The sequence below is a fragment of the Myotis davidii genome, unplaced genomic scaffold (assembly GCF_000327345.1).
Source record: "Myotis davidii unplaced genomic scaffold, ASM32734v1 scaffold32, whole genome shotgun sequence".
Lineage (NCBI taxonomy): Eukaryota > Metazoa > Chordata > Mammalia > Chiroptera > Vespertilionidae > Myotis > Myotis davidii.
Genome location: NW_006286587.1, coordinates 6,759,704 through 6,769,495, shown reverse-complemented (window position 1 = coordinate 6,769,495; position 9,792 = coordinate 6,759,704).

The window sequence follows — 9,792 nt, the reverse complement described above, 5'->3', positions numbered from 1 at the left end:
AGTCAACCACTAATCTTCTTTCTTTCTTTCTTTCTTTCTTTCTTTCTTTCTTTCTTTCTTTCTTTCTTTCAGGCAGAAGAGGCCCAAGCTTAGAGCAGACTTTAAATGAACCTCTACATATTTTTTCACTCACATGGATAAGGTATTATTTCTTCCTGCATTTAATGCCTATAGGAAATCAGGCCTAGAATAGACTTTGTCAAATTTGATCCCTTGCCTCTAAATCTTGGTCTGACTAGATATAGCATTTCTATTTTTAGTCATAAGAACAAAAGACTCAAAACCCATTGTTTCCATTTTGAACCACATGACCTGGATTTGGATGATGTATTGGTCAGAATGGGCAAGATTATACTGCAATAATAAACACCCTCATGTTCATAATGGCTTAACCTAACAAAAAATTATTATTTTTCAAGCTATTTGTCCAGTTATGATAAGCATGGACTTTCTTCATTATAATCACTGACAGATTTCTACTAATGAGACTCTAGAATGGGCTTCCATGATTGTCAGTGTTGGAAGAAAGGAGGAATCAGCCAAACCCAGAAACTTAAATGCTTCCTCTGAAAGAGACATATGTCACTCCTGCTCATATTTAATTGTGAAAATCAAGTTATCTGGCCTTTCTTACTTTATAGCAGTGGTTCTCAACCTTCCTAATGCCACGACCCTTTAATACAGTTCCTCATGTTGTGGTGACCCCCAACCATAAAATTATTTTTGTTGATACTTCATAACTGTAATTTTGCTACTGTTATGAATTATAATGTAAATATCTGATATGCAGGATGTATTTTCATTGTTACAAATTGAACATAACTAAGGCATAGTGATTAATCACAAAAATAATATGTAATTATATATGTGTTTTCCGATGGTCTTAGGCGACACCTGTGAAAGGGTCATTCGACCCCCAAAGGGGTCATGACCCACAGGTTGAGAAACGCTGCTTTATAGGGTGGGAAAGTGGAGTCCCCAGTAGAAGTAGAACTAGAGGTTTTACAAACAGTTCTAATAACCAGCCCAGATGGCCTTTCTGATGGTCAAGTATGGTCCTTGCCTCTCCTGGGCCAATGATGAAATAGGATCCTGGCCAACTCACTTTCTTCTTGGGTTGACTAACTTCTTCCCTTAGAAAAAAACATGCAATATCTTAGAGGTGAACATGTATAAGATGGCCATGAGACATTATTATGAAGATGTCAAGTTGGTAATGGAATGTATGTCTATTTGTAACTCCAAGCTAGTGCATCAGTTAGCTATTACTGTGTAACAAAGCACATCAAAAGTCAGCAGCTTATAATAATAACTATTTTATTAGTTTATATCTCTTCAGGTTGGTGAATTATCCTGGGCCATGCTGGTAGTCCTATTTGGTCCCACCTTTCCCAAATACTTCAGTACTCAGCTGTGAGTTGTCTATGTGGTTTTGCTTTTGGGGGTTGGTTAATTGTCAGATAGTATAATGATCTACGTGCTTTTTAAATTCTTTAGTGAGCTGCCTTGAGCTTGCTCACATGATAGAGGGAAGGTTTCAAGATTAAGCAGATGCTTAAGCTAACAATTTCTACACCATCACTTTCCCAGCATTCTATTGACCAAAGAAAGTTATAAGACCACTCCAGATTCAGTGGGCAGAGAACAGACTCCACTTAATAATGGGACCTCTTGCAAAGTCACATTGCAAAGGGGTATGGACACAGAGGGCCATTACTTTGGCCATCAATGCAATTGACTATAGTACAGGTTATAATTTGAGTCTTCAGCATATAGATATATAAGTGAGAACAAATAAGCTTAACTAAAGAGAAAGTGTAGACAAAGAAGAGTCTTAAGAAACTCCAGCATTTGGCCTATGAAATTGGGACCAGAAAAAATGCCTTAGAAAGTGAAACAGGAAGTAGAAGTTGTAGAGCATGAATAAATGTTTAATAAAATTTTTCTTGGAGGGACAGCCTCATCCTATATAATAAAAGGCTAATATGCAAATAGACAGAATGGCAGAACAACTGGAACAACTGAACAATCAGTCGCTATGACATATGTTGAACACTAGGGGGGTGTGCAGAACATGGCCATTGGCGGCAGTGGTGGGATGGAGGAGCTGTTGAACGGGGGCACCAGACCAAGGCAGGGCATGGTCACTGTCATCGAGGTGAACCTCTGGTGGTTACTGAAAATTCTTTGCTCCCACACACCGAGGTCCCACCGAGCATTCTTGGTGACATCAGCATGTGTGGGCGGCAGCCGCTGGCCCCAATTGCCCCTCAGGGATTCTCCACCTCCTCCTGCTCCTAAGGGGAGATCAGGGCTGGAAGCTGGCTCTTGCACCCACTGCCAGCGCCGGCCCCGCTCACACCCACTGCCAGTGCCCCACACCAGTTCCTATCGCTTGACGCCATCAGCAGGTGCAAGCAGCAGCTGCCAGCCCTGATCACCCCTGAGGGCTTCTTCACCTACCCTTGCTCCTGAGGGGAGATTGGGGCAGCAGTTGCTACTTGCACCTATTGATGGCACCAGTCCCACTCGCACCCACCGCCAGTGTCCAGTGCCGATCCTGATCACTTGGCTCTGTCAGTGGGTGTGAGTGGGTCTGGCACCATCAGTGCATGGGAGTGAGGCAGCAGTGGGAGGGGCAGGGGGGAGCTCAGAGGATGGCCCAAGACTTGCCCCTGTGCCCATCACAACCTTGTGACCCACAGTTACTTTTAAGGTGCACGAATTCATGCGCTGGGCCCCTAGTACTTATATAAAGTTAATAACAAGGTATGACAACTATACAGGTCTTTCTCAAGAGCCCATCACTGAGAATTCTTCAGAAAGATTTAAAAAAGTCAACCCTTTGGTTGGTTACATAGGTGTTTTCAGTTTTTGAAAAAAAATAATCAAATCATATTTTTATTATTTGTGTAATATTCCATGTGCATATTGTATTGCAAAAATGATGTTTAAAAAATGCTCACCTCAACTCTCTGGGTTGATACCTGATAATGATTTAGTTTGATTAAAAATACTAAATGTCTTTTCTTAAGAACTTACTTTTGTATACTAATTTACATATATGTAATATAGTTACATATATTTCTGGACCAAAATTTAGAAAAAGAAGTTTGAGAATAAACAAAATAAATTCTTCCTCCTTATAAACAATTTAATCGCAATGGATTTTAAAAACGTTAAGTAGTTTTGAAAAACAAATATAATCTTTGTCTTCTATCCCAGCTTAAATGGACCCACAATATGTAAAAAAGGGACTTGAGTTCTCTGCTTTAGCATACACTGTACTTTATCATAGAACAAAAGAAAATTCAAACAGAGAAATTGCTTTTTGTTATAAATTTATGCTAACAAAAGGTAAGAAGTTTCTTTTGAATAAGGCAATTGAAGAAAAAAGAAACGGAACAGTTAGAAAGAAAAGAAGACCTTGCAGGAATTTAAAGAAAGGTCAGATCAGATAGGAGTGTGCTTGCAAAACTGGAATGGGAACAAATTGGCTGGGTCAGAAAAGACCAAGTAGCTTTTAGAAAATTGGCTGTAGCAATAATCATTGCATCTAAAGTTGGTTTGGGTGATTTAGGGATGCTGGGGAGGAGGGATGGCAAGAAAGCCCAAATCTTCTTGGAACTTTTCTCATACTTTAAGAAAAGTTAAAATAGAAACAGTCCTCATATAACTTATGCAACTAAAGATTTATTATAAACTATATATTCAAGGCCTGTGAGCCTAGTCAATGACTGAACTCTTATAGAGTTGACTAAATTGTCAGGCACTTATGAGGATGCAGTACAAGGACCCTTAATTCAGATAAGGAAACTGAGGGTCAGAGTGATTAAATAATTTGCTGAAGGTTTTCTAAACTAACAATAAAGAGGTACAGGGCTGGTCTGAGTTAATCACCTCAAAGTCTAAAGAGACAGGCTTGTGTTTTTGTAGATAAACCATGGGAAATTTGACCTTGTGGAAGATACAGTTGGTATGGATTTTTTTTTTTTCATATTGGACAAGGCTTGCGGCTAGAAACAGTGGGAATGCCAAAAGAAGAGTTTTACAATGGGTGCCAATTTCTGTAAGGATGAGTGCAGCAGTTTTTTTTTTTTTTTCCCAATGGCCACAAATTCTTTGACACCTCTTTCATTGAGAGCTTGGGTTCTACATTGCCTCTCCTAGATCTGGGCTGGCTTGTAACTGCCATCTTAAGCACAGATTGGGGGATTGAGGAGCAAGAATAGAAGCCAGGCCCCCAGTTCAGAGGCTGTTGCTGTCATACAGAATGATGGCAGCTTGGACTGGAGGAGTGACTCTGAAAATAGAAAGAAGTAAAGAAATTCTAACTATATTTTGGAGGTAGAATTAACTGGACTTGGTTATAGAGTGGATGTGGGAAGTGATGGCTTGAGCAATTAAATGTTGCTAATTTGCCTAGATGGGAAAAGCTACGGATAGAAATAAGTCTTATTTTAGCCATGTTCCGTTTGAAATGACTGTGAGATGTGCTAATTTCTACTGGTGTTTGGATATCCAGTGGACAATTGGACCTACAAACCTGGAGCTCATGGGAGTGATCTGAGCTGGTTATAGAACTTCTCTTATGATACAAAAATGAGTTTTGCAACCTGAATTATTTATATTTTTGACACAGCTATGCTGGCCTTTCTCCAAACCCATGAATCTCAGTGTGCTCTTGGACTTCCCAATCACTTCAGATTTGGGCTTCTTCTTGCAAAACCAGGGTCATCTTCCTGCATCTCTGCTTTTGTACCTATGAAGATGGTTTTTAGCTTTCTCCTTTTGTGAACAAAAGCAAAGGCTTACCAGATTTCTGGGCTCTTAGCCACAGCATCAGAAAAAAAAAAATCAAGGTCTATAGTTTATTTAAGCACCATACATTTGCAACTTCACAGCAGCCCTGAGTACTGAGACCCAAAGTCTGAGAAAAAGGTAGTGCCTCTCATGAGTTTCGACTGTGAAGTTCTGTAACCCAATGTGGTGGATTACATCCATTTTTCAGTCTATAAAAGCCTTAAGGAATGACTGCTCCTCCAGGTCTATTAATTAACTCCCATTGGACTGTAGTGCTGGCTGGTTCCCTGCTCCAAAATTCACATTGTCCACCTCAGAATCGCCATTATTTTCCTATTAGGTCATTTCTAGTCCCTCAAACTTGTTAGCCTGACCCCATTAAGTCACAGTTTTGGAAAGATATACCTGTCTAACTCCTTTCCTCAGAAATCATTTCCATAATTTCTGCAATCTTTGTCATTGGTCCTTGTCATAGAAAATAAAGAAGGCTTAAAAGAGTAGAAAAGGATGCTTTCCTCCAAGATAAACCACACACCTACATGGATCATTCTGGATTCTTCCTTTAGGAATCTTAACTGTGACATGCCCCACTGATAACATGTTGAGGTAGGTTCTATATAATTGGGCAGGGGGAAGTCAGTTAGATAGTGTCAACAATTTTGTTTTTTTAGAAGACTAGGACAAAATTATTACCAGAGGGAAAAGTAGCATCTTTTACAAATAGTTAAGATCATAAGCTCTGGGGACAGACCAATCTGAGTATATAATCTTAGCCTGACTCCTGACTATCTGACCTTGAGCACAACCATTTAATATTTTCATAAAATGCTCTTTTTATCTAGATTGTTGTACTTCTAGCTCATCTTTATCTTCAAGTCTTAACTGAAATGTACCTCTGTCTGCTCTCTCACCTAAGGAAACCGTCCCCATCTCTGGCTAATAATATCCTTATTCATTCCTCTGTTTCCTTCCTTGTACTCACGATATTATTTATAACTGTCTTATTTACAAAGTTTGTTTGTGTGCTTTTATATTTTTCAGTTGCTACTTTATTCCTAGCTCAGAATAGGTGCTCAATTAATGGAATGTCTGAACAAGACCAAAATTGCCAGCCAGTCTGGTAAGAAAACTCAATTTGATCATTTGGTGTCCTCTGCTGAGCACTATTTGATAGAAATATAATGCAAGCCATTTAGGTCATTTTAAATTTTCTAGTCATCACATTAAATAAGTAAAAAAAAAACAGATGAAATTAATTTTATAATGTGTTCTATTTCACCCAATACATACAACACATTTTAACATATACTCAATAAAAATTATGAATGTAAAAATTATTGAGAAAAATTACATTAACTTTTTTGTAGTAAGTCTTTGAAATCTGGGATTTGATACTTAGAGCACATCTTAATTCAAATGTTAGATTTTCATAGGAAATCCCTGATCTGTATTTCAATTTCAAAAACTTTATAGTTCAAAAAGTGATTCACATACTGCTATTGTTACAAACAAGCTTAAACATTTTCCAATACTTGAATTAAGCATTTAATGTATGTTTCGATAAATTAAAATGAAATAAAATTTAAAATTCAGTTTCTAATCGTGGTAGACACTTTTCAAGTACTTAATGGCCACCAAGTGGTCCATGGCTGGCTAGCATATTGCAGCTCTAGACATCTTCGCCAAACTTTTCTCATCGTGTTATCTTATGAAAATGTTTCAGCTTATGTTGTTCCAAAAGGAAGAAGAGAAAGGAACTTGTACACATTCAGTGGTGGTGAATGCCAGATAATTTGGCAAATATTTCCTGAATAACACTTTATAATGAGCTTAAGAGGCAGGTTTCCTTGTCTCCATTTCATACATTGGGAAATGGAAAGCTGAGAGAGAGAGAGAGAGAAATTGCTGCAAACACATGGCATCTTCCTCTCTCTCCAGTGGTATCCAAAAGAGAAAAAAGTAAGCACGCATTCAGTTTTCTACCCTGCCCTCCTCATCTCATTCTACACATGACCCCAAACACCTGAGAGCACGCTCCACTTCTTCTGCTCAGGTGCAGGCAACACAATGCAGGCTTTCTGCTTCCCACTCCTTGCAGAGCAGGGGAAGGCTGGTCACAGGTGAGGTTCTATGCCCAAGGAATAAAACTAACTTCCCTCCTTCCCCCTTGAAGGGCACTTGAAGTAGTACTCCTCTTTGAAGGTAAGAAGAGCCTTCCTTGCCTTGCCTCACAGCAAAAACTCTCCAGAAAATTAAGATCTTCTCCACTGTTCTATGGGAAAGACAATTCCTTGGGTTGGGCTGGCCTCTGGGAGTGTGGAGACCAATTGGACTTCAATCATTTGAAATCTGCATTCTTCAACTTGCACAACATTCCTTCTCTCCTCTTTTGAAAAAGGTAAATTGTATGTTTAAACCAAGTTTAAGGTGACCAGTCATCATCTGCATTCATGTCCTCCGTTTCTCAAAAGAGTTCAGGTGGTAAAAATAATTTTAATGACCTTATAGTCTAAGTTTACTAGTTGCCTGTCAATATACCCTTTTCTCTCTTCCTCAGTGACAGAATACCTTATTATTTTTTAATATATTTTTTATTTTTTTCAGAGAGGAAGTAAGAGGAAGAAATGGAAACATCAATGATAAGAGAGAATGATTGATCGGCTGCCTCCTGCATACCCCCTATGTGGGATCAAGCCAGCAACCCGGGCATGTGCCCTTGACTAGAATTGAACCCAGGACCCTTCAGTCCATGGGCTGATGCTCTGATGCTCTATCCACTGAGATAAACAGAATATATTATGTTTAGTTGGCACATGCCCCTCCCAGGAGAACAAAGACTATACTTTTTAGCTTTTCTGGCAGTTAACCATGATCATGTGGCTACATTTTGGGCAATGCAGTGTAAGAAGATATGTTATGTGAGGTGGATGGAGTTTCCTGAAAGAAAAAGTCTCTACCCTTTTTCACTTCTTTCTCCAATGCACAGGCTTGAATGCAGAGTTAATGGATGGAATTTTCATAGCCAGGTTAGATCAGGTAGTAGAGGCCATACAACAAAGATAATGGAGCAGCAAGATAAAAGGAACTAGGGTACTTGGTATCATGGAGCCAAACCTGTCCTAAGCTATCTAAATCTAGATTCTCTTTATGCAAGTGTGTATAAACACATATCTTCCTTGAGTCACTATTATTTTTAATTTTTTTGTCACATGCATCAGCATCTAAATTAAGTCCTAAGTGAAACACACACACATGGAAAGTAGAACACATTTTGGAGGTGAAACTTCTGCAATTTAAAAGGCCCAATTAATAAGACTAAACATGGACTAAAAATTAAATGGGAAGTTTGAGGCCCCACTTGCCGTGCTCACTGTTAAGAGGTAGCTGACCTCTAGGCTCATCACCCATATTTATCCAGGATGCAATATATATCCATTAGGTCCTTAGATTCAGTTTTGTACCTGAGGATCTCCTTAGCATTTTTCAGAATTTTTATTATTTTATCTTTTTTCCTACTTGATTTCTTTTCTTCCCCTTGTCTCCCTCTCACCCACTTTTCTGGGTTCATTTCTACATTAGATTTTCCTGTTATTCTTCACAGAGGTGCAGAATGGGACTAATTACCAGGGCGAGTATTTTTCTGGTTAGAGAAGGACGGCACAAGAGTTGAACAGAGAGACAAAAAGACTGGCTTCCTGGACTGTCAGAAAGTGATGTGGAATGTTGGTCTCATTATCCCAGCCTGTTTAATAATGCACAAAAGACACATGCAAAACGTGAGTGTGTAGGAAAAAGAGCGAAAGAAGTGCCCAAATTGAAAGAGTGGTTATCCCTGTGGGAAGGGGTAGAAGATATAGTACAATTTTTTCTTCTTATATATTTTTGAATTATTTGCTGTTTTTCCCTTAGGATGAGAGTATCTTATTCTACAGTTTGAGAAATGGAAATGACAACATCTCCACAGTCAAGAGGTGCTAAAGATTATAAGGTCATAGAATCCAAGAAATGTTAAACTTTGCCTCCATCTAAAGGCATGCACAGGCCAAGACCACACCTGAAAACCTTTGCTCCTACTGGATCTGCCCTTGGGCCTTTTAGGAGCTTTTCTGTTTAGTCAATACGAGGGAGTTGTTGCTAGGTAAACAGTCGAGGAGATCTGGGCCAGGCTGGAGGCCACCTACAGACTAAATATCCACAGACTTATACCTACATACTTATGTCAGGTACTGATTCATGAACTCATTTTCACTTTATTATCACACTGTTTTCTGAGCTACCTAAAATACCCAATTCCTCTTAATGGCAGGTATTTTGCTGTTCTAAGAACCCATTTCTCTGTATGGCTTCATGGTTATTGGATTGTTATTGGAGACTGATTGTATTAATAGACAGAGATTCCCATGCCTCTCTCCACAGCTTTGGTGAGTAACCGTCCACACTGGTCCTGGGCCTCACCATGAGGTGTGTTTGATTAATGAGACAGTAGCCATCTTATTGAAAGAAAGTGCTTGAAAAAGTACATTTGCATTTTTGCTTTTTCTCTTGGACCCTTGCACCATGAAGAGAATGTGTCTGAGCTAGCCTGCTGGAAGGATTGAGAGGTCCATGGAGCAGAGCCAAGTCATCCCAGCTGAGGCCATCTTAGATCAGCCAGCTGACAGCCAGGGTGGCAGCTCATAGTGGATACCTGAGTAAGCCCTGCCAAGATCAGTCAAAGCTATCCAGACTTGCTGAACTTGCTGGTGGGACCAGAGGCTGATGAAAAATAATAATTGATTGTTGTTTTATGCCACTAAGTTTTGAGGTGGCTTGTTGCATAGCAATAACCAATTGATTCAGTTGCATACTTCCTCTCCCACCTGCCCCCCTCCCACCACCTTACCACAACCAGCTCTGCAATTTACCATTTATAGAACTATATCAGTTAGTTTTCTCTGTGTAACAAACAATCCCAATTTGGGGGGGGGGGCTTAAAACACAACCATTTAT